The sequence below is a fragment of the Elephas maximus genome, chromosome 3, assembly GCF_024166365.1.
Source record: "Elephas maximus indicus isolate mEleMax1 chromosome 3, mEleMax1 primary haplotype, whole genome shotgun sequence".
Classification (NCBI taxonomy): Eukaryota; Metazoa; Chordata; class Mammalia; order Proboscidea; family Elephantidae; genus Elephas; species Elephas maximus.
This window is the reverse complement of record NC_064821.1, coordinates 206462870-206488921: the sequence shown is the minus strand read 5'-3', so window position 1 is coordinate 206488921 and position 26052 is coordinate 206462870. Positions and strand designations below refer to the sequence as shown.

Below are 26052 nucleotides of genomic sequence, written 5' to 3'. Positions count from 1 at the left end.
ATGTGACCTATAAGTTACTTAAATTGCATTGGCTTTAACTTATTTGTTTATAAAATGGAGGACAGACTTTTAGATGTCCTAAGGCCCCTCCCAGTTCTAAATTTATATAACATGGTAGCTTATCTGCACTTTCCTCTATATTCTTATGATAGGAACTTTTAATAGTATGCTTTTAGCTTAGCATTTTTTTCTTCTTTTATTGACTTTGTTGTTGTTGAGAATATGCACAGCAAAACATATACCAATTCAACATTTTCTGCATGTACAATTTAGTGACACTGATTATATTCTTTGAGTTGTGCAACCATTCTCACCCTCCTTCTCTGAGTTGTTCCTCCTTCATTAACATAAACTCACTGACCCCTAAGGTTTCTTTACTGGAGTTGGTGTCAACTACAAACGGATTCCAAAGAAAGGTGATCCAACCAAATGCAAAAATTATCGAACAATATTAATATCATTCGCAAGTAAAATTTTGTTGAAGATGATTCAAAAGCGGCCGCAGCAGTACATTAACAGGAAACTGTCAGAAATTCTAGCTGGATTCAGAAGAGGACGTGAAGCCAGGGATATCACTGCTGATGTCAGATGGATCCTGACTGAAAGCAGAGAATACCAGAAAGATGTTCACTAGTGTTTTATTGACTGTGCAAAGGCATTCGACTGTGTGGATCGTAACAAATTATGGATAACATCACAAAGAATACGAATTCCAAAACAATTGTGCGCGTGATGAACTGGTACATAGATCGAGAGGCAGTTATATGAACAGAACAAGGGTATACTGTGTGGTTTACAGTCAGGAAAAGCATGCAACATGGCTGTACTCTTTCACCATACCTCTTCAATCCGTATGCTGAGCAAATAATCTGAGAAGCTGGACTATATGAAAAAGAACATGGCATCAGGATTGGGGGAAGACTCATTAACAACCTGCCTTATGCAGATGACACAACTTTGCTTACTGGAAGTGAAGAGGACTTGAAGCACTTACTGAGGAAGTTCAAAGACCATAGCCTTCAGTATGGATTACACCTCAACAAAAAGAAAACAAAAATCCTCACAACTGGACCAATAAGCCATATTATGATAAATGGAGAAAAGATTGAAGTTGTCGAGGATTTCATTTTATTTGGATCCACAATCAACAGCTATGGAAGCAGCAGTCAAGAAATCAAAGGACGCATTGCATTGGGCAAATCTGCTATAAAGGACCTCTTTAAATTGTTGAAAAGCAAAGCTGTCACCTTGAGGACTAAGGTGCCCCTGACCCAAGCCATGGTATTTTCAATCACATCATATGCATGTGAAACCTGGACGTTGCATAAGGAAGACCAAAGGAGAACCGACACCTTTGAATTGTGGTTTTGGTGAAGAATGCTGAATATACCACAGACTGCCAAAAGAATGAACAAATCTGTCTTGGAAGAAGTACAGCCAGAATGCTCCTTAGAAGCAGGGATGATGAGACAGTGTCCTACATACTTCGGACATGTTGTCAGGAGGGATCAGTCCCTGGAGAAAGACATGATGCTTGGTAAAGTACAGGGTAGCCCCCCAACAAGATGGAGTGACACAGTGGCTGTAACAATGAGCTCAAGCATAACAATGATCGTGAGCACGGTGCAGGACTGGACAGTGTTTCATTCTGTTGTACACAGGGATGCTATGAGTCACAACCAACTCTACAGCACCTAACAACAGCAAACAAAAATGTTTCACCTTAAAATCTCAAATCTTAAATGTAATATACATTTCCCCATCAAGTGTTGTGCTTTTGAAAAACCTTTACCCTTTACTTCCTATCTCTAAATCAGATCTCTATCCTTTCATGCATTTATACATCCTTTCATTAAACATTGTTATGTGCCGTTGAGTTGGTTCTGACCCATAGCGACCCTACGTACCACCACCATGGAAGCAGCAGTCAAGAGACCAAAAGATGCATTGCACTGGGCAAATGTGCTGCAAAGGACCTTATTAAATACTAAGTCCCTATTATGCACCAGTAGGACCAATATCACTGCTACTCTTATTGAGCTTACAATTCAGAAAGAAAGGAAGGCATTTGAACAAGCAATGACAATAAAATTCATGCTATGGAAAGTACTAGTGAGTATATAGCGAGATATCTAACCAAGTCACAGAGCAAGTTCAACTTTTTAAAATAAACTTTGGCTTGGTTATTTGAAACTTGCAAAAATTTAAATAAGTTATACCTACAGCTCTCCTTTACTTAAAATAATTAAACTAATAATAATAATAAAATAATTAAACTATGTAGTAACATTTAGAAATTCTCCTTTCCCTAAAAATGTAGGTACATTCAAGAACTTCTCTATAAATAACCTGTTGCTGTCAAGCCTGAGTCATAGTGACCCAATAGGACAGAGCAGAACTGCCCTGTACGGTTCCCAAGGAGCGCCTGGTGCATTCAAACTGCCTACCTTTTGGTTAGCAGCCCAACTCTCAATCAGTGCACCACCAGGGCTCCATATAAATAACACCTTGCAATTAAAGAAACTATTTGTCAAATGGATTTATAATTCCTAGTAGTTGGGGAACTGCTTCTTTCCTTTTTGGGGAACTGCTTCTTTCCTTTCCTACAGTAGGTGATAAACAACCCTGCATTTTCTCCAGGTATTGTAGAGAAGTGTCCTGGCATAGGTGAAGTGAGTCAAACCCAACACATATAACTTATGCATTGTTCACAGGAACGTCTCGGCAGTAGTCTACGTGGAGCGCCCCATGAATCAGTGCGATGCGTTCCCTGCCAAGGAACGTAATTGGCCAGCACATACAATGGTCTTTTGTGTATTTGAGAGGAAGGTTTCCTTGTTATTGTTGAGTAGTTTTCTCATCTTAAATTTTATAGTTTTGACTTGTATTATTTCTCTATTATAAAAATCATAAAGAATTATAGACAAATTAGAAACTCTGAGTAAAAAGAAAATAAACCGATATAATCACCCTTAAGGTCCCCAGTCAGAGGCAACTGCTGTTAACATTTTAGTGTATAACCTCCTAGATGCTTCTTCTCATTTCTTTTATTTTCTTAACGAACTTCAACTACACAGATTTGGGATAATCACAACCCTTATTGTGTGACGCATTCTCACCCCTGGCCCTATTTATTATTTATTTAACAGTCTAATAAACATATGCCGTCCTATGCAAGATCTAAAAATTACCCTGGTGGCACAGTGGTTAAGTGATATGACTGCTAACCAAAAGGTCAGCAGTTCAAACCCACCAGCAGCTCCTTGGAAATCCTATGGGGGAGTTCTACTCTGTCCTCTAGGGTCGCTCTGGGTCAGAATTGACTCCAAGGCAACTGTTTTCTTTTTTTTCTTTATGGCTCAATATTCTAGATGGTTTTTCTATGCTTAAAAAATAGAAGAGGCTCTTTTTACCCACAGTCTCATTAGACAAGCCCCTAGAGTTAAGAGATTGCACTAAGAAGGAAAGGTTGTAGTAACACATAATTGCCAATGAATATATTCATACAATATATTTATTATATTTAACCAGTCCTCTTTTTTAACATTTAGGTATTCTGCTTTTTTAATTAGGTAAGGATATAAAACCATCCTTAAATATACTTCTTGGCCCATCTGTCTGATTATTTCTTTTTTTTTTAGATCAAAGGGTATGCACATTATTAAGGCCCCTGACACATCTTGCTGAATTGCTTTTAAGTTTAAACTCAGGCTTCGACCAGCAGTGTGCAAGAGTATATATGGTCCCTTAAAACCTTTTCCTTGCTTATTTTTCAGTATTCTCCTTTAAGAAAACTTAGTTGTACATCCCAAAATCCATATTTACACAGAAGAATATTAGAAGATATCTATTCAAATTAAGGAGTATTGATTAAGAGAATTTCAAGCTTTCCAGCCTGACTCTTTTTTGAAGGCTCTGATTGCCTTCAAAGCCTAGTAAATTAAGAACGAACTACATAGTTTGGCATTTAAGCCTTTCCAGCTTTATCTTTAACTACTTCCTCAGACATCATCTTTTGAGTGCCTTCCAACCTGTGGAGGCTCATTTCCCGGCACTGTATCAGACAATGCTGTCAGATGGATCCTGGCTAAAAGCAGAGAATATCAGAAGGATGTTTACCTGTGTTTTATTCACTATGCAAAGGCATTCAACTGTGTGGATCATAACAAATTACAGATAACATTGTGAAGAATGGGAATTCCAGAACACTCAATTGTGCTCATGAGCAATCTTTACATAGATCAAGAGGCAGAACAAGGGGATACTGCATGGTTTAAAGTCAGGAAGGGTGTGTGTCAGGGTTATATCCCTTCACCATACCTATTCAATCTATATGCTGAGCAAATAATCCAAGATGCTGGACTATATGAAGAGGAACAGGGCATCAGGATTTGAGGAAGACTTATTAACAACCTGCTTTATGCAGATGACACAACTTTGCTTGCTGAAAGTGAAGAAGACTTGAAGCACTTACTGAGGAGGGTCAAAGACCACAGCCTTCAGAATGGATTACACCTCAACATAAAGAAAACAAAAATCCCCACAACTGGACCAATAAGCCACAGCATGATAAATGGAGAAAAGATTCAAGTTGTCAAGGATTTCATTTTACTTGGATCCACTTTGGACACACTATCAGACGGTATCAGTCCCTGGAGAAGGACGTCATACTTCTTAAGGTACAGGGTCAGCGGAAAAGAGGAAGACCTTCAATGAGATGGACTGACACAGTGGCTGCAACAATGGGCTCAAGCATAACAATGATTGTAAGGATGCGCAGGACTGAACAGTGTTCCCTTCTGTGGTACATAGTGTCACTATAAATCAACTCAATGGCACCTAAAAACAACTTCCTTAGACATACAAGCACTCCAGCCCAACTGGGTCACTCTTACCATTTCCTACACACACCAGTGCTCCCCTGCATCTGGGCTCATGCTGCTTCCCATGATTGTCAGAGGGCCTTCGTTTCATCGCCACCTATTTGAAATTGACATTTATGTTACTTCCTTCATGATTCTTAACTGCATGTATTTTTCCTCCTTAGACCACCTACAGTATTTTGTTTGCACCTCTGAGCATACTGCCTTGCAGAATTTTATTCTCAACACTAGCCTATAAATGCTTTCAGGGCAACAGGTCATCTCATTAATCTTTGTGTCCACTTTAGAGCCAAAAAGGGCACCCTGCTTATAGTAGTCCTGCAACCATATAAATTTGTTGAACTGATGGATGAAGACAAAAATCACTCCCCTCATATTATAATGCAAGCCTAGAAATAAGCACTTGCTTATAAAAATTCAGTTTAAACACAATCTTTTTTTTTTAAACACAGTGGGGTAATCAGAATAAGCAATCTTTAAGGCTTTTAAGTTATTACAAAAAAAACCAAACCTACTGCCATCGAGTCGGTTCTGACTCATAGCGACCCTACAGGACGGAGTAGAACTGCCCGATAGAGTTTCCAAGGAGCGCCTGGCAGATATGAACCACTGACCTTTTGGGTAGCAGCCGTAGCACTTAACCACTACGCCACCAGGGTTTCCTTAAGTTATTATACAACTCTAAAAGCACCCGGGACTCTAATATCCCACATGACTTAAGCCACTATGCCTTAGTTTGGGTTTCCCCAGAACCAGACCTTGAGATAAGGATTTGACTGCAAACAGTTTGAGAGGTGACTCCAGAAAATACCAGTAGGGTTGCCGGAAAGTAGAACAGGGAATGGAAGGCCACCAATTTATTAAGCCACTTATTACTGTGGGTAGCTGAACTCCAAAAGTCAGTGTAGATATGGGCCTCAGTGCTATCCCACCTGGGAGACGAGCCAGGTATTTAGAAACCAGCCCTGTCAGTCATTGGCAGAGACCTGCTCCCAAGAAGCCATCATTCGGTGTATTTCCAGATGGGCTCACTGGAGGGGCAAGGACTTCTGCTGCCAGAGGCCTCAGGCAGCCCAGAGTCGGGGGTCTTAAGTACAACAGTCTGACCCAACGGTGGGTAGGGGACTGACAGCTTGTTATATTTTAGAAAGCAATCTTAAATTATATACAGTTCTTTTAATTTGGGATAATTCAGCCTATTTTTAGGTTAAACATGCAAAGGTATGAAGAGTCACAGAAATTAAATTGGTGTGGCCAGAGATGCAAGGTTCTAACAAAAAAAAAAACCCAAATTACATGATAAGAAGTATGGAAATTATTTAGAAAAAACAAAAAGTGTAACTGTTAAATCTTATCCCATTTTTATTTACCTCTAATCCTTAGGCCAACTTGAAAGGTGCAACACGTAAGCTTCTGGGTAGATGAAGGCATAGAAAACATATTTCTAAACTCTTATAAAATGCTTCTACATATGCATGTAATAAACCCGTATCTGAATACTTATCTAACTTGAATTCATAATCTTGCAACATCATTCCAGTCTTTCTGGTTACTAGTTATTAAGTTTCAGAAATGGTAAAAGAAAAAAAATTGTAATGTAAAATTTCAGAAATGTATAATATTTTTAAATAGGTAATATATGCACAAGCTAAAAAATTAACCAGCACTGAAGAGTATATAGTAAAAAGGTCAATCTTTCCCGTGTTTCCCAGTGTTCCTCTCCAGAGGCAGTCACTCTTACTGATTTCTCACATATCCTTCGATAGTTTATGAACATAACATATATGTGTGTGTGTATATTCAGACATATACATATACTCTGACTCATAGCAACCCTATAGGACAGAGGAGAACTACGCCATAGGGTTTCCAAGGAGCAGCTGATGGATTTGAACCACTGACCTTTTGGTTAGCAGCTGAGCTCTTAACTGCTGCACCACACACATACATACATATATACATATACACACAGATATAACACATATGCATACATACATATACCTATGAATGTGTGTATGTATAATACTCTCCTCACTTCAAAAAAAAAAAGTACCAAATGCTACAGGTCACTTTATTAACCTTCGCGTCCATTTTAGAGCCTAACGGCACCCTGCTTATAGTAGTCCTGCAACCACATACATTTGTTGAACTGATGGATGAAGACAAAAATCATTCCTCTCGTATCACAACGCAAGCCTAGAAATAAGCATTTGCTTATAAAAATTCAATTTAAACACTGTTTAAATCCTGTTTAAAGAATGTACTGCATTTTATCACTTAACACTGCATCTTGGAGGACCTCTCAGTACATTCAAAAAATTCATTTTAAATTAAAAGGACAAAGTTGTTTCAGGGCCTAGAAGAAATGACTTCTGAGGAAGGTTGAGTAGATACTCTTGAGATATATTACTGTAACAAGGAAAAGATGAAGGAGCTATCCATTCATTCATTCCTTCACTTACTCAGTTAATTAAATCGATGAATTGGAAACCATTTCTACTTTCTAGGAGTCACACTGGAAACCCTGGTGGCATAGTGGTTAAGTGCTACGGCTGATAACCAAGAGGTCGGCAGTTCAAATCTGCCAGACGCTCCTTGGAAACTCTATGGGGCAGTTCTACTCTGTCCTATAGGGTCACTATAAGTTGGAATCGACTCAGTGGCAGCGGGTTTGGTTTGGGTTTAGGAGTCACAGACTCTTAGGAAATATACGGACATAAACAACTTAGCAACTGTAATGCTATGTGACGTGGTATCGTGGTAAACAGTGGCAGACAAAGGATTAAGTCATCACCTCTACCTGCAGCGGGAACGCTTCACAGGCATTAACTCATATAAGGCTTACTACGGAGCCCTGGTGGTGCAGTGGTTACTGCTCAAATCACAAGCAAAGCCACTGACAAAGAGAAGGGTGATGTGGAAGTAGAGGAGTTAAAGCTGAAGAAGAGAAAATTGGCAAGGGTAGTGGCATAAGCTATTTCACAAGGAAATTACCGGAAAGGAAGAGGATTCAAAAGGAAAGTATCTTTCAAAATTGACCCTTTCAGGGATGAGATGGCAAACTTATGGGCTGTGGGCTGCCTCTTGGAACCCAGCTGTGAAGATGCCATAGAAGCAAGCAGGATGTTGCCAGATCCCAAAACATAACATAAACACTCTAAGAACCCCTCGGTGGGAGGTGTAGCAGGTCCTGAACCGAGGAAATGGAAGCCTGGAGAATAAGACGGCCAGTATCATGAAAATGGATATTCTGTGCGAACATTTCTTTTTCTTTCTCTGCCATTTGGACTGGGCACATGATTGCTTACCCTCTTCTACCACGTGGAATAAAAACGTCAGCACCAGACAAGCATCAGGCTAGTGCCAGGGCGATACTGGGACAGTGCTAGAACCTGGAGTTCCAATGGCAAAGAGCACGTAAGACCAGGCTGAGTTTGTATAACATGGTTTTCCATACAGATCCATCCTCACATCAGCCAGGCTAGAAACACCAGAATAATTTTCACCATTTCTCTCCTTTCTCAATTTTCCAAGTTATATCAAATTAGTCCTATGAATTACTTTCCTTGTTTCTCTGGTATTCATCTTTCTTTTCAGTGACAGCACCCTAGTTCTGATTTCTTTGTGCCTAGGCTCCGGTGAAAGTCTCTTAACTAATCTGCATCCATCTGGGATTGTGCTGCCAAATGCACTTTCCTGAGGCACCACTTTGATCAGGTCATTTTTTTAATTTTTGCTCTAAAATCTTCAGAGTCCCCACTCCCACTGTTTCTGAATAGTTTAGACGTGGCTTCATCTGCAATTCAAAGTCCTACTAATTTTCTCAGCTTTTTAAGTCTTATGATAAAGCTATACTAAATTATCTGCTGACCCCAAATAACTTTCATTATATTGCATCTTTCTTTAGTTATTAATTTATCAAATATTTAGTGAGCACATGGCAAGCTCTAGTCTAGACGGCAGGGATAAAGTCACTTGCTGTCAATCACACTTCAAGGAGGCAGGTCACCCTCAGGTGAATCCACATACTCATTTCTGAACTTTAAAAATCAGACCTCAGATGGATGCAAGATCACTAGGGTATGGTCACATCAGGAGGTTTTACCTGAAATAACCAGCTGAACTCTCTCCATGTTTAGAGCCTGTGGAATGAATTGTTTACATGGGGTTCGAGAGAGAACATGAAAACAGACCACAGAAAAATGGGTGAGAATCATATTGAAGTGAGTGAAAGGCTAGCCCTGTGCAGAGCAGCTCCCCTCTGCCTGGGAATGAGTAAGTGGTCTGTACCACAGCGCTGGAAAGTTAAAAATGTATTTACTTCACTGGAGTGCTTTTCTAGGCAGAACCTCTATTTCATCCCTTTTCCAAATATTTTTGAGCATCCATGATAGAACAGGCCCTGTGTTAGGTGTACAAGGTCAACTTGAGACTGAGCTCCTGAAAAGGTCTAGAGCCAGGGACGTGAAGTTATGGCATTTATGTCTTTTTGGCAGTACAGTGAATCACTAAGGTGAAGGGTAAGAGTCTAAATAGTGAAGAAAAGCGGATTACTGGCCTGCAATATACCGTGGGAACACTGAGTAAGAGTGACAATGTGGCATTCAAACTCATCTCAGATTTTAGGCTTCTAATATCACTGCCAGACTCCACATGAGTAAAGGAATGTGTATTTGTTTAGATTTTCAAGTATTTTCCAAGGCCCCTTCTAACATCGTGTTGCTGTTACGTGCCGTTGAGTTGGTTCTGACTTATATCAACCCTATGTACCACAGAACGAAACGCTACCCGGTCCTGTGCCATTCTTACAACTGTTATGCTTTAGCCCACTGTTGCAGCCACTGTGTCAGTCCATCTCTTTGAGGGTCTTCCTTATTTCTGCTGACCCTCTACTTTATCAAGCATGAAGTCCTTCTCCAGGGACTCATCCCTCCTGACAACATGTCCAAAGTATGTAAGACACAGTCTCGCCATCCTTGCTTCTAAGGAACATTCTGGTTGTACTTCTTCTAAGACAGATTTGTTCGTTCTTTTGGCAGTCCATGGCATATTCAATATTCTTCGCCAACACCGCAATTCAAAGGTGTCAATTCTTCCTCAGTCTTCCTTATTCATTTTCCTCCTTTCACATGCATATGATGCCATTGAAAATACCATGGCTTGGATCAGGTGCACCTTAGTCTTCAAGGTGACATCTTTGCTTTTCAACACTTTGAAGAGGTCTTTTGCAGCAGAGTTGCCCAATGCAATGCATGTTTTGATTTCTGACTGCTGCTTCCATGGGTGTTGACTGTGGATCCAAGTAAAATGAAATCCTTGATAGCTTCAATCTTTTCTCCATTATCATGATGTGGCTTATTGGTCCAGTTGTGAGGATTTTTGTTTTCTTTATGTTGAGATGTAATCCATGCAGAAGGCTGCGGTCTTTGATCTTCATCAGTAAGTCCTCTTCACTTTCAGCAAGCAAGGTTGTGTCATCTGCATAACACAGGTTGTTAATGAGCCTTCCTCCAATTCTGATGCCCCATTCTTCTTCACAGAGTCAAGCTGCTCATATTATTTGCTCAGTATACAGATTAAATAGGTATGGTGAAAGAATACAACCCCGATGCATACCTTTCCTGACTTGCAACTACTCAGTATCCCTTTGTTCTGTTCGAACAACTTCCTCTTGATGTATGTACGGGTTCCTCACGAATACAATTATGTGTTCCGGAATTCCCATTCTTCGCAATGTTATCCATAATCTGTTATGATCCACACAGTCGAATGCCTTTGCACAGTCAATAACAGACAGCTAAACATCCTTCTGGTATTCTCTGCTTTCAGCCAGGGTCCATCTGACATCAGCGATGATATTTCTGGTTCCATGTCCTCTTCTGAATCCGGCCTGAATTCTGGCAGTTCCCTGTTGATATACTGCTGCAGCCACTTTTGAATGATCTTCAACAAAATCTTGCTTGAAGTTTATATTTTCCTCTCCTATGAAAAGGCTGCCTTCCCCGACCACTCTTTGCCAGGTTTGTTACTGTATCAGGTTACATACAATTCAGAGGCAGATTTACTGTGAAGCTGATGGAACTTAAGCTTTGGAGTTTCTTACTTGCCCTAAAAAACCAAACCCATTGCCATCAAAATCAATTCCAACTCATACCGACCCTACAGGACAGAGTAGAATTGCCCCATAGGGTTTCCCAGGCTGTAACTCTTTACTGGAGCAGACTGCCACATCTTTCCCCGTTACTTGCCCTTTACTTCTACTTGCCCTGGCCCCTTCTAAATAAATACTTACTTTTATATCTTATTTTGACTAGTGATTCTACACTCTTTTTCTTAAAAGTTGTTAGCTGCCATTGAGTTGACTCCAACTCATGCAGAACCCATGTACAGCAGAACAAAACATTGCCCGGCCCTGAGCCATCTTCAAAATGGTTAGTATGCTTCGGTCCATTGTTGTGACCACTGTGTATTTTGCGCAGCTTCCAACCTAGGGGGCTCATCTTCTAGCACTATGATGGACAATATTATGTTGTGATCCATAGGGTTTTCACTGGCTAATTTTTGAAAGCAGAGCATCAGGCCTTTCCTCCTGGTCTGTCTTAGTCTGGAAACTCTGCTGAAACCTGTCCACCATAGGTGACCATGTTGGTATTTGAAATACTGGTGACATAGCTTCCAGTATCATAGCAATACACAAGCCACCACAGCATGAACAAACTGACAGACGGGAGGTGATTTTCTTAAACAAAGCTTCCAGAATTGTATAATCTTCAGGACTCATAAAACCTAGAAATGCCCTGGTAGAAACCTTGGAATTACTTATGTATTCTTCTTATTCAACTCTTCTTATTTAAGCCTAAAAACTACTATTAATCCTTCAAAATGTACTTGGTTTTGCTCTTTAATCTCCATTTCTGTTGATACCACTTACTTAGTTTAGGACTTCCTCACTTGAAAACTGCATCTCGGTGACAAGCCTGTTAGTTGACTTTTCTGATGGTAATCTCCCTCTCAAATGTATCTATCCTATGTAATACACAAGCACTGCCAGAGATTTTTTTTTTTTTTTAATACTGCTTATTTTGCAAAATCCCATCGAAGCTCAAGATACTTCAGTGACTTCCCACTGTCAGCAGTCTTCCAAAACTAAAAGTGGCCATCAGTCAGGGGGTGCTTGAAGACTTAGGAGAAATATGACACTTTTCCCAGAGTACTGATTTTACTTGATGGCAAGTAATTTAAAACATCAATCCCCCTACTCTTTCTGCCCCTTACTTTTAGATTAAGTCAAAGAGTTACGCTAGAGTTGAATGCAAAAAGAAGAGAAGTTCCGAGCTCAGACACAGAGAATGGGGTTCATCATTACTCTTTGTCTACAACACATTTCCTCATTGGTGTATCAAAGGCCCTCAAGTGCTCATTCATTCATTTCATGCAGTATCCATGAAGTCACCACCAATATGAAAACTAAAACATTAATAATAATTTACATTCACCTCTTGGTCCTCCACTTTATCACCCATCCTCTTTTCATTCAGTGTAATGCTATAGGGTCGCTATGAGTCGGAATCTGCTCGACAGCAACAGGTTTGGTTTTGGGTTCTGAATGCTATCTAAATCATTGCTCCCTAGCCTTCCCTTTTCATATCATATGCACTCCAAAAAGAGTGTTTTAGGGGGCTTTAAGTGTTAATAACATTATAAAAAGTCTATAACATGCTGTCCACGATCTTTAACAACTTCCTTTTTTCAGGCAATATCATATTGCTAGGGTTCATCCATATTACGGCATTTAACTGTAAGATATTCATTTAAATTGCTGTGTAAATACATCCCAATTCATTTGTTTATTCCTCTGCCTGCTGATGGGCATTTGGGTTGGTTTCAGGTTATGGTAGTAAAGGGTGTGCTCATAAAAACACTTGTACAAGTATCCTGGTTCCGGTTTTCAATAGTCTATCATAAAGATAATGTACCATGATCGAGGAATGTTTACACTACAAATACAAGGATGGATTCATGTTAGAAAATACAGAAATACAATCACATTAACGGATTAAAGAAGGGAAAAAAAAACTATGAATATTTAATAGTACAGAAAAAGCAAAAAGCATTTGTCATGGATTGAACCGTATCCCCCATGATATTGTTACTGGGCAGGAACCCCAAGTTCCTGCTCAGCGTGACTCGTGTTAGCCAATGAACTTGAGACCAAGGTGGAAGAACAGGAAAGGCACCTTTATTTCGTTGTACAAGAAAACGGAGTCAGTCAGATCTGCTGCTGCCAAGACTGCTTACCAAGGCGGGGAACGCAAGCTACTTTTAAAGGAGTTTCCAAGTAGGGAGTTCATACGAGTTGTATCAGTAACATTCTTAACCACACTACGAAGCCCCAGTGGGGTTTACATACAACCTTCAAGCCAAAAAAAAAAAAAAAAAAGCAGGGTTCAAATGCAAAGCTGGGGGGTGGGGAGGGAGAGGGAACGCAGGAAAGGAAAGGATGTTTCAATACAACACTTTAGGGGAGGAGGCCAGGTAAAGACTACAGCACTGTGGAGGCTCTGTCTCACTCCTCCCATTTCTTTTTAGACATTGGTCATTTAAGACCAGTGTCCATTTTGAATTACAGCCCAGCTTGGAACTGTCTGGCGTGTTTTTGGGGAGGGGCAAATACCGGACCTAGGCCTTTGATTGTGGCTATTGGTTTATAATCATTTACCAAATATTAAAAGAAAAAGAGTGGTTTTTATGCCCTGTTTATGTGAACGTCTTTCTAAAAGGTTCTTTTTTTTTTTTTTTTTCCAGATTGTCTTAGCTATTGTCTTTCTACCTCAGGGCTCAGCTGATGTGTCTTTATGAGTCTCTTTGCGTCCAGTTCTAGCTGGGTCACATTTTATGTTTGAGGACAGGGAAAAATGGCTCTAATATTATCTCTTATTCTTTTGATTGCAGATTGGAGATATTAATACCTGGACTTAGCTGAACCCTTAGATGGTGGCCACGGCAGGCTCTTTAAACTCACAGTGCTGGTTTACCATCTGGTTCTTCACCAGGGTCTTACGTAAGAGCGATGTTCCCAACGATGGCATTGCCGAAGTGAGCAGACTCAGTGTACATCAATATTTTAGCCCGAGGCTTTTTTTAAGTGTGTAAGACAATCGAAGATAAGTTTTATTATGCCCAATACTATCAAGATGCAGACTAAAACCATTACTATCCCATGCAGTAGTGATCTGGCCCATGTACTTATTCCCAATGGTAACCAGCCAAATCAATCTAGTGTTTGTAAGGGTGTTACAGTGTGTAACCAAGTAGCTTGCTGTCTAATTCTATGCATACCTTGTTCTACTTTTGCTGTGTTATTTATCTAAAAGTAACAAGAGGTATTTGTTATAGCACAGACTACACTTTCTTGGGCTAATAAAAAAATCTAAGGGTATTTTGTTATCTCATGTCACCTTGGTTAATGAGGTCAGAGATTCTATTGTGTTTTTATCTCATTAGCAACTTCATCTATTTGTCCCAAAATGACTGACAAATATCTTAGAGATTTCTCTAATTTAACCATCCCATAACTTGGAATTAAAGCTATCAACCACACCCTGAGTGTTGGACCAATGGGTTTCTTTTTGACTCTCAATTTATAATATATAACAATTTAACATTACCTTTTCAATATTTACTACCATCATTATTATGAATATCTAAAGGCAAACTTAAAATTTTCAAAGTGTGTTACCCATGCATTCACCAGGAATCTAAACAAGGGACTGCCCATGTAAACTCACTGTCAGTTGGAAAGGGCTAGAGAAACAGAACACGTAAAAAAATTTCACATGTGACAACCAGTTTTTCATTAGAGAATACATGATTAACAACATAATATAGGATGGACCTCTTCTGTTGGAGGTCTTCAGTTAATTTGTTTAAAGCATACTATGTGTTCTTCTCGAGGACAAGCTGTCCCTCCTTGGTTTACCTATTAAGTCATGGGTCACTTTCTCAGAAGCAGAAGTATCATAAAACCATTTTTAGGAGAAAAGAACCTCTAATTCAAGAGTTATAATATCTAAACCCATTGTTAAATAATTTAGGAGAAAGGAAAACGGTTTCTCATACCCAGAAAGTAGGACCTTAAAACATCAGCAATACTCCCAAATAAAATCCAAAGTTTCCTTTCATTTACTCAGTCTTCTGTAGTTAATTTCTGTTCCATGTGATTCTGGATTAGCCACAGTCTATGAACCCGTCAGTTTCTGCATACAAGTTCTGGAAATTTTATTCAGTCTAGTCACAGTATTTTTCACTAGTCCAATATAGTCTATCTTTTTGTTGGTTTATTTTGGTCAAAAGTTTTCATCAAATCAGCAAAGGAAAAACTTATCTGCAGATGACAAAACTTAACATGGCCATGATTAACTTATAAAAATAGTATTCTTATAGTGAAAGGCCTGATAGAAATTAATTGCAAGCATAACACCCGCCCACCCCACTGCCGTCGATACGCTACCAGGGTTTCCGCAAGCATAACATAAAGGCCAAATAAAATCAGTTAAAAACAACTCAGATAAAAATAGTTCTAAATACAACCATTAACTGTATTTTTAAAGAGCTTCAGATATAATACATAATAATCTTGAGACACGATACCACATAGTCAGGCTGTGCCAAGAATATAGCAAGATTATCAAATCTTTAAATACCTGAATAGTAATAAAAGAAAACTTCATAGGTAAGTGATGTGAATTCCCAGTCAAACCAATGGCTTTGATAAGGTTGCGACCAAGTTAGCAGTTAAGAAATAATGATAAAATTCTGACATACGCATTTGCTGTCCAATATTAGGCAAAAACACAGGAGGAAATACTAACATAAAAATTTTAACCCAAAGAGAATCAGACGTTTCTCCTGATTTTGACAACATGTTTGATGTAATTTATTAAATAAGACTTTCTAGTACTTTTCCTTCATAAAAGTTTTTTGTGGCTTTCCAAGAAGTTTCAGAGTTGTCAGGAGTTTATTATAGGTCACCATGAAACACTACTGTAAGTTATTTAACCAGAGATCTTAAAGTAAAAAACTTCAGCTTTTTTTCTAAAAGCCATACAGTGACTCAGGAATCTTATTCTAATGAGATGCCAAGCCTTTGCCTTCAAAGCAGATGGCACAAAAAATAAATTAACCCTTCAACTCAGAAATCAAAGAAAATTTTGTTATTTTAACAGCAAGAAACCCAATTCTTTTATATTTCATTTAAAGTTAAAGCTCCTAAAAATCTCATAAATTAAACCATTAAACTTTAGTCAGACAGATAAAACTTTTGACTATTAAAAAAAAAACAAACCAAATCCAGTGCCGTCGAGTCGATTCCGACTCACAGTGACCCTAAAGGTCAGAGCAGAACTGCCCCATAGAGTTTCCAAGGAGTGCCTGGCAGATTCGAACTGCCAACCCTTTGGTTAGCAGCCGTAGTACTTAACCACTACGCCACCAGGGTTTCCCTTTTGATCATATCGAATAAATTTCTTTTTAATGAACCTCTTAAATGTTGTCTTTGTTGCATATCTCTTATAGAACATTTTTTTTTAATGGCAAAAATGAACAGACTCATTAGTAGACACATATATGTTTGTATGCATATATATCCTTTTGTGGCATAAAAAGCAAAAGTACATAAGCTTAAATTATGAAAAATATAAATCAACTCAATTTAACATCAGTAAGTTACCTTAAAGGCCTTAGAAATTATTTTAAGCCTGTATACTATAAAACATAATTGTCGTTGAAAGAAAGTCTGTTTAAACATTCTAAGTTTTCATTTAACTTTTATTATTTCTCGTATTTTCCCAATCTAATTTTAGCCCTTAAAGATTTTATCAGCTGACTTTGGAAATCACAAAGTCTCTGCTCTACTGACCAACTCACTGATATGGATAAAACCTTAAGTGTCCGACCAGGGTTGGAAACACTTTCCCAGGCCATTTCAGGTATATCTCATTGTGATTTCTATTTTTTGGCATCTTAAAGTTCCCCTAGCAATAGACAGAACTTGTTTTTAGTTCTCTTATGATTGGGATCCACCCAATTTCTGATAACTACAGTAAGCTTTCTGAAGCTATATGACCTTAGAGACTGGGGACCTAGGAGGCTTGATGTTGCCCCGTCCCCCTATTTTTGACTCATGTTAGAAGACACGATTAGGCCATTCTGATTTATTTACATATGTTTAAATTGATCCAGGCATTTTGAAAGGCTATCTACCCAGTAAACATCAATGCTCTTTAGGGATTTTGTAAATGAACCCACCAATTCTTAGCTAGCCTTTTTTTTTTTCTCCCCTTAGGCTTGTCCTTTGTCTCTTTTTTATCTACTCTGGAACTTCTGGTTTTGCTTTAAGACAAAATTATTTTTTTTCTTCACATAACACATTTCATATAACATCTAGCTTAACTTACTTAGACAGGCTTTGCTTTTAAGACTGACTTAAACAAAGTTCTTCAGTGTAGCTACTAAAAACCTACACCATAAGACTGACAGAAGACAGATTTTCTTGGATGAGGAAAGAAATGAGGTCCCAAGACAGGCCTACCAAAAAACAGCAATTCTCAGCCATAGTCTCTAACCTGATACAAGACAGAAACTTGGACACAACACTCTAGATCAGAAGCAAGCTCTCAGAACAAAACAAGACAGAAAGACCACATAAATTCACCAAACAATATCACATAAAATAAGGATATGGAAAGTCTAGTTTCTAAAGTGTATATAGCAATTTTGGTAAGATCAACTCAATTCAATGGAAATAACAGGTTTTAGATAAAACTTATTAACTTGCCAGAGTGTCAGATGGAGGAATATTATTGTGATTTTTTTATTGAGAAACCATATCATAAAACAGGTACGGAGCTACTGCTTCTCCCTGAGAATTTTATAAACCAGGTCAGGAGCTGCCACTTCTCCCTGCAAATTTCATAACACAGCTCAGGAGCTGACACCTTTCTCTGAGAATTTGCCAAAACAGGTTGGGAATTGCCACCTCCCCCTGCAAATTGGCAAAATAGAGCACTATTTTCCAGGTTTTCTCTGAGCCACAAAAAGAAACATAACGAGGAATGCCACGGGGTTTGGACAGTGTTTCGCTTAGTCCAATGTGTACCTTCATTGCACGAGTGTTTACTTGTGGGTGGCAGGCAGCCTAGTGCTCTAGCCTGTCTCACGACCACCTTATCCCGTCACGGGAATCTTTAATGCTCATAATGAGTGCCGGCGACCATCCTTATGGCTTCTACTGGTCAGACCGTGCCTGTATTTTTGCAGCTGATAGTGGCTCAGAGCTCTTTGAAAATAGAATTACCTCTTTAATGTTTCAAACACCGAAATCCAGACCTAAACTGCAGCTCACCAAGAGTTACTAGGTATCACTCTTAAACGATCAAGCAAAAATCTAAGAAAGATTCTCTTTAATCAATCAACCAGTTTTTCAAACAAATATGCCAAACAAAACTTAAGAAAACATGAGAAAGAGAACAAGCAAAGGCTCATTTTCTGAAACCGCTCACCGTGCGATGCTGAAGGGGCGTGGAGTGCGAATACTTAGGTCCATAACATAGGACCTCTCTTTTTGCCAGCTTCTGCTCCGCAGTCCAGGTCTCCTCGAGGTCGACTGGATTCGTGGTTTTAGGATCCCTGCACCAACTACACCATTAACTCTTGTAGGGTAAAAACACCACAAAGTTTAGTAAATCAAAAGGAAGGTTTTATTTGGCATATATTTAAAGAGGCAAAAGTAGGACAGGGACAAGGATGCTGCCTGAGCCACGTCTGTCTGAGTCTCTGTTCCCAGTTCTTAAAGATGCATCTTAGCAGGCCGCATTCTGGGATCCCTTGAATGTTCCCCCTTCTCTGGATACACACACTTATATACTCACACAGTCTAATCCGGTGCACCAACTTACCCTCAGCGGTCAATTCTTCCTGCTTCTTGGGACTCTTCTAAGGCCTCACCTGGGAATTACCCTGTCACTTACCAAATAACCTCAGATTCCTAATGCCCTCAGTGGTCAATTTCTCCCGCTTCTCCGGACTCTTCTAAGAACTAACCTATGCGCTTACCAAACAGCCCAGGTATATTTCGTGTCTCTCACAGAGCATCGTTTGGGTCTCAGAGGGGACCAGTTTTCAGAGCTACTCCGATGTCTCCAGGAGAAATCTCCTGGGGACGCCAGACATTGGGGCCAGTCTGTTTTCTGATCTACCTCAGGAACTGAGCAGATGGCTCCTGGCTGGCTCACCAGAAACTCTACCAGGTAGAAACACCAGGTTCGTGCTCAGCATGACTTGTATTGGCCAGTAAACGAGACCAAGGTGGGATAACAAGAAAGGCACCTTCATTTCATTCTACAAGGAAATGGAGTCAGTCAGAGCTGCTGCTGCCAAGACTGCTCACCAAGGGCAGGCTGGCAAGTACTTTTAAAGGGGTTTAAAAGTAAGGAGTTCATACAACTTATGTCAGCAACATTCTTAATCATACTATGCAGCCACAATCGGGTTTACAAATAACCTCCAAGCAAAAGCAGGATTCAAATGCAAAGCTAGAGTGGGGGTGTCGGAGGGAGCCCAGCAAAGGAAATGATTTTTCAATACAACACTGTAGGGGAAGAAGCCAGGTGAAAAATACAGCACTGTGCAGGCTCTGTCTCAGTATGTGTCAACTTGTCTAGGCCATGATTCCCAGTATTGTCTGGTTGTCCTCTGTGTTTTGATCTGATATGATTACCCGGTGTGTTGTAAATCCTAACCTCTATGATATAAATGAGGCAGTACTAGAGGTATTATGTTAATGACAAAGGATTCAGCCTACAGGATTAGACTGTAATTCCCAGGTAAGGCCTTAGAAGAGTCCCAAGAAGTGGGAGAAATTGACTGCTGAGGGCATAAAAGGCTCAGGTACCTATTAAGTTGGTGTGCCAGATTAGGTTGTGTGGGTGTGTAAGTGTGTGTATCCGGAGAATAGGCAACATTCATGGGATCCCAGAATGCGGCCTGCTAAGAAGCATCCTTAAGGTTGTGTTTTGAGACACTCTCTTTTGAGATAAAAGAGAGAAAATAGAACAGAGAAGAGAGGGACTTCATGCCACCAAGAAAGAAGCGCTGGAATCGGAGAATGTCTTTTGGTCCCTGAGTCTCTGCGCTGAGAAACTCCTAGACCGGGAAGACTGATGATAAAGACCTTCTCCCAGAGCAAACAGAGGGAGAAAGCCTTCTCCTGGAACTGGCACCCTGAATTTATACTTCTAGCCTGCTAAACTGTGAGAGAATAAACTTTTGTTTGTTAAAGCCATCCACTTGTGGTATTTCTGTTATAGCAGCACTAGATAACTAAGACAGCATTTGATAAAATTTCATGTAAATTTATGTTAAAAAATCTTGGTAAGTTAGGAATAGAACTTCCTTAGCCTAGTAAAGGTTATTTTTTAAAAGAAGAAAGAAAAACATAACCACCACTGTCCTAAAGGGGAAGCGTTAATTACCAGTCCCTTTTTTTTTTTAAGGCAAAAGTCACCTTTGATGTTAGGATAAATATGAAACTTGAAGTCCCAGGGTTCAGACTCCATCTACAGCTCTCAGGGCTCCCATTTCCTCTCTTCTGCTCCTAAGGGGTACTATAGTAGGAAATTTTTGAGGACAAACTGGCTAGGTCATCAAGCTTAAGCCATTCTATCAGTCTCTCGAATGCACAACATAAATGATTCTTAACCTTTATTTGTTTATAGATTCCTTTGAGAATTTAATGAAAACTATGAAGCCTTGACTTAGAAAAAAATGCCCATACGAAGTTTCACACACAGGAGGAGGATTAGGAGATTTATGGATCTCCTGAAGTTCAGTCATGGACGCTTTAGAGATATAATTCGATTCACCAAACCTAACCAGTTGCCATCAAGTCAATTCCGACTCACAGTGTGACCCTACCGGACAGAGTAGAGCTGCTCCATAGGGTTTCCAAGGAGCAGCTGGTGGATTCGAACTGCCCACCTTTTGGTTGGCAGCCAAACGCTTAACCACTGCACCACCAAGGCTCCTCACCATATCTAGTCAATCCTATTTCTACTGAACACATAGTATCCTTGTCAGCCATTTTGGTTGATTCCACTACCCACCAGCTCCCATATCCTACTGCTTTATCATTCCCAACTCAAGGCTTTCAATCACTGTTTCTTCTGCCTCTAAATTTTACTTTTCTTCAAGGCCCAAACTAAGATCCTTACTTCTTCTAAGATTTTCCTCCAACTTACAAACTTTTCTAACAATAGCATTCATTCAATAAATATATATTCAGCAGCTTCTCTCTCCCGGGCTATGTTCCAAAAGCTAGGGACACAATGAAAAAGATACAATATCTGACCTCAAGAACTGTGCTAGGTTACTCAACACTCAGATTAACCATGTACTTGGGGCATACACACACACATACATACACAGAAAGAAAACATTATTTGTAAAAATACGATACTTCATTCCTCAAGAGTGAAACATAAAATTAGCATATGGCTCAATGATTCCACTCCCAGGTATATATCCAAAACTCTTGAAAGCAGGGACTTAGATATTTGTATGCCAGTATTCATTGCAACATTATTTACAATAGCCAAAAGGTGGAAACTACCCAAGCGTTCAGTCTATTCATCAAGAGATGAATGGATTTTTTAAAAAGTATATACATATAATGGAATATTATTCAGCCATGAATAGAAATGACATTCTGACTATACTACGACATGGATCAACCTTGAAAACATTATACTGAATGAAATAAGTCAGAAACCCAGTGCTGTTGAGTCGATTCCAACTCATAGCAACCAAACCCACTGCTGTCTAGCTGGCTCTCACTCATAGTGACCGCACAGGACAGAGCAGAACTGCCCCATAGGGTTTTCAAGGCTGTAAGCTTTACAGAAGGGGACTACCACATCTTTCTCCCTCAGAGCGGCTGGTGGGTTCCAACAGCAGACCTTTTGGTTAGCAGCCAAGCGCTTTAACCATTGTACCAACAGGGCTCTTCAGGACAAATATGGTATGATCCCACTTATATGAGTCCTATACGGTCGCTATGAGTCGGAATTGACTCGACGGCACTGAGGCTGGGATATGAAATATCCAGGATGAGGAAATGCATATAGATCAAAGTTCATTAGTGGTTACAAGGCGTGGGTGGGAGGGGAAGTGGGGAGGTATTGCTTAAGGGGTACCGACTTTGTTAGTGGTGATGAAAAAATCTGGAAATGGCTAGTGGTTATGGTTGCACAATGTGATTAACATAACTAATGTCACTGAATTACACAAGTAAAAATGGTTGAGAGAGCAAATGTTATGTGTATGTTACCACCATAAATTATTTCAAAAACAAAAATTAAACTCATAATTTACTTTAGAGTCAGTTTTATTTTTAATTAAAGTTTGGAAAGGGGCATTATAACTTTTTCAGTGCTTATGGCTTCTAAAGGTTTTCATCTAGTCCTGCTAGCCTAGTGGGGGTAAAAAATCATCTTCCCTAAAAACGTCTCTTCCTGTTTTCTCTAATGTGAGTCTATTCAGGTATCCAAGATAAAAACCTGGGAGCTGCCCTGAACTCCTTCCTCATCTTAATTCTCCATAACCAGTGATCTTCGTAATTGAGAAAGATCACTATGGTTACATGAGAAGAACGGCCTGGAGGAGAAAGAGTTGGGTATAAAACTGAAGACCATTTAGAAGGCTGTAATGCAAGTGAAGACAATGGTGATCTGAACTAAAGTCTATAAGAAGGGATCGAAACATGTGGAAAAAAAGAGCCATAAAGGAGGTGGAATTTATCACACTTGGTCACTGGTAGTGTGGGATGAAGGAGAGGGAGTTATTGAGGACAGTTACTTTAGTTCATTTATTTCTGGCTTGGAAAACCTGGTAGAGGGTGGTGCTAATCATTCAGAGAAAAAGGGAAGAAGACTGGAATTTAGGGAAAAGAACAAGATGGGTTCAGTTTAGTATATCCAAATGGAAATGCCCAACTGGCAGTTAGCTAGTAGGTCTGAACCTCAGGAAAGAGACTTGGGCTACAGATGCTATTCTGCACATGATCGGTAGATAGACGGTAACTAAAGTTATTGAAAAGAATAAGATGACCGGGAAAATTAATAGCCTGAGAAGAAAATTAGTTAAAGGCTTATGTACTTAGTGGTTTATTAAAACCAATCACAGTAATAGTTACATTTCAAAGTTTTCCCCATGAAGACCAGGTGGTCTCGATGTAACACTTATGCCTTACCATGGACTAGGTACCACTCTAAACACTTTGCATACTTAATCTTTAAAAAAAAAAAAAAACCCCAACCTTTTTGGTCTTAAAGGTATTCTATTATTATGCCATTTTACATTCAAGAAAACCAAGGCCCGGTACTATGAAGTAATTTGCCTAAAATTACACATTTAGTTGAGTGGTGAAGCTGAGATTTGAACACAGGTAGCGTGACTCCAGATCATTGTTCTTAACCCTAGATAAACCTCAGGATGATCCCTGGTGTTGCAATGGTTAAGTGCTCAGCTGTTTACTGAAAAGTTGGCAGCTCAAACCCACCCCGTGGCTCTGTAAAAACTATAGCCTGGGGATCTGCTTCTGTAAAAAGTACCACCAACCTACCCCCCCGCCCCCAGGGCAGTTCTACTCACTCACATGGGGTTGCTGAGTTGGAATCGACTTGATGGCACAGAACAACAACAATCCTGGAAGGTAGGTGTTTTTATATAAACAGTACAGGTTAGAAAAAAAAAGAAGAGGCTCAGAGAAATTAAATCACTTGCTAAAGCAATACAGCTCACAAGTAGCGGGACTAGGATTCAAACTTAAAGCCCATCTTTTCACACCTTAGAGTATAAACAGGGATTTAAATTTTTCTTACCATCTTTTACAGTGCCTGAACCAAAAAACAAAAAACGAAACTCACTGCCATCGAGTCGATTCCAACTCATAGAGACCCTACAGGGCTGAGTAGAACTGCCCCATAGAGTTTCCGAGGAGCGCCTGGCAGATCTGAACTGCCGACCTTTTGGTTAGCAGCCATAGCACTTAACCACTACGCCACCAGGGTTTCCTTATAATACCTAGCCTAATACTAAACATTTGTTTAAACAGTATTATTATTATTTATATTAACAATGTGAGAACATTGAAAGTTTAGCTCTCACTCACCTTTCACTGGAAATTACTTGAGAACACAGAACAGCATAAATAAAGTATAAACTAAGGAGGAAGATCTAAGTCCAAGAAATAGTGAATCCCACCCTACAGAAAAATAAAAGGAAGTCACTGAACAAAAGCCTTACAGTAGTTCTAGAGATTGAGGCAGGACAGACAGCTTTGGGAGAGTGGTCTTCGTGGGAAAACTCTGAAATCTAAAAATTGGATAGTACGCTAAGAGCTTAGAAAAAGTTGGAAATATGATAAAGAAAACTGGTGGAAGGTAGAAAAGGAGATGTTAACTGAACTTGCTCCTAGCAATGTTCTTCATCGATGGACATAGGATGATGACTTCATTGCCCTAAAGAACAAAATGTTATGCTACATAGTTCCTGGTAATAGACAATATTTATACACAAATAACTGAAATGATTTTTATTACTGTATTTCACTCATTCTAAGACTTTCTATTTTCCAGATTTTAACATCTCTGAACGGAATGTATCTTACAATCAATGGTGTGTTGTGATTTAATTAGCGTTTTTTTTTTGTTGTTGTTTTGTTTTTCCTTTTTTTTTAGCAGCAGTATATAAAATAAAGGTGCATTTTACAATCAATAGCATCTTGGATCTGAAGAATTGTGCCAGTCGTGGTGTTATATGCCTTAAAATATGCTCTCTCATTTAATCTTCACAACAGTTTTATGCAGCTGGTGTTATTATCACCATTTTACAGACTACAAAACTGAGGCTCAAAGATGTTAAATATGCTCAAAGATTGCTATCAATTAAGTCACAGAGCTAGAATTCAAAATCAGGTCTGCCTTCAAAGGTCTGACTCCTATTGTATCTCAACATTTACCTTGGGTGATACAAAGTTGAATAAAAACCTAGACTTGCCTGAACTTCTACTCAAATTAAGGTCCAGCTGAACTCTGATCTTTGTGAAGCCTTCCTAACTCCTCCAGGAAGAAGCAATCTTTCCTTATCTGTCCTCCCATAGCATTCTCTGAATACCACTTTATTATACATTATAATGTAGAAACTGCATGGGGAATCTTGGAAGTCAGGAATAGTACCTTAATCACCCTCTTAGACCCCAGAGCGCCTACCACTGTTCCTGACATATAAAAGTTCCACAATGGCTATTAAAAGAAGACAGAGTCTCTGCTATGTCTAGAGGAGATAAGAAACACATATAACTACAAGCAGTCCAAAGTAGTGTCACAGAACTACACATAAAGCATAATGGAGCTTAAGAGAAAGGAACCAATGATAGAAAATACAAGTTAAGGGGATACAGCTCAGCTGGCTAACATATATACATACACACACACACAAGCAGTTTGAAAAGGCTGAAAACTATATAGGCTCAAACTAAGCTGCTGACTGACACGTTTTCTTTAGCCTACGCAGTATTTTAAAGTTCGAATGGTTATAATGTGAATGTTCATATAAAAATCTGGATTTCTGGATTTTCTTGAAAAATGGGAACATCTCAAAACTGAGTGCTCATTCCCCCAGGGAAATTGGTTGGACTTGGATATCAACTGCTCCTTTCAGATGAAATTGTTAGGGACCGTCGGAGTGGATTCCGACTCATAGCGACCCCCAGCGTGCAGGGAACTACACCACAGGGGACGTCACTTACATTATCTCACTACTGTGGGCATTTGGGTTTCCGGCCTCTTCTCTAGACGCACCACTCACTGCTTATTACACAAGCGTCCGTGTTTTTGCCTTCCTCTTTGTCTGGAAAGTCCTTCTTTTCTTTCTCCTAAGTCACTCCTACTCTAAGGCACTGCTTCAATTCCTTTCATTAGTTTTTTCTGAGCACCTCCTTCCCACCAGTGAAGTGTTTTCTCAGCTGTGCCAGCGCAGCATTCTGCTCATACCTCTATCATAAACCCTAATCACACCGCATGTACAAGATTCTCTGCTTCGCTAGGACGTGAGC

The 26052-nt window shown here is 39.5% G+C and overlaps 1 long non-coding RNA gene across 1 annotated transcript; it reads right to left on the bottom strand.

Moving 5' to 3' along the window:
• Positions 1–209: 209 nt before the first annotated feature.
• Positions 210–25738, bottom strand: LOC126073912 (uncharacterized). The gene is made up of 3 exons (XR_007516875.1): positions 18443–25738; positions 4896–4980; positions 210–599 (listed from the first exon to the last, which is right to left on the bottom strand). It is a non-coding gene; the product is annotated as an uncharacterized LOC126073912 (long non-coding RNA).
• Positions 25739–26052: the final 314 nt, after the last annotated feature.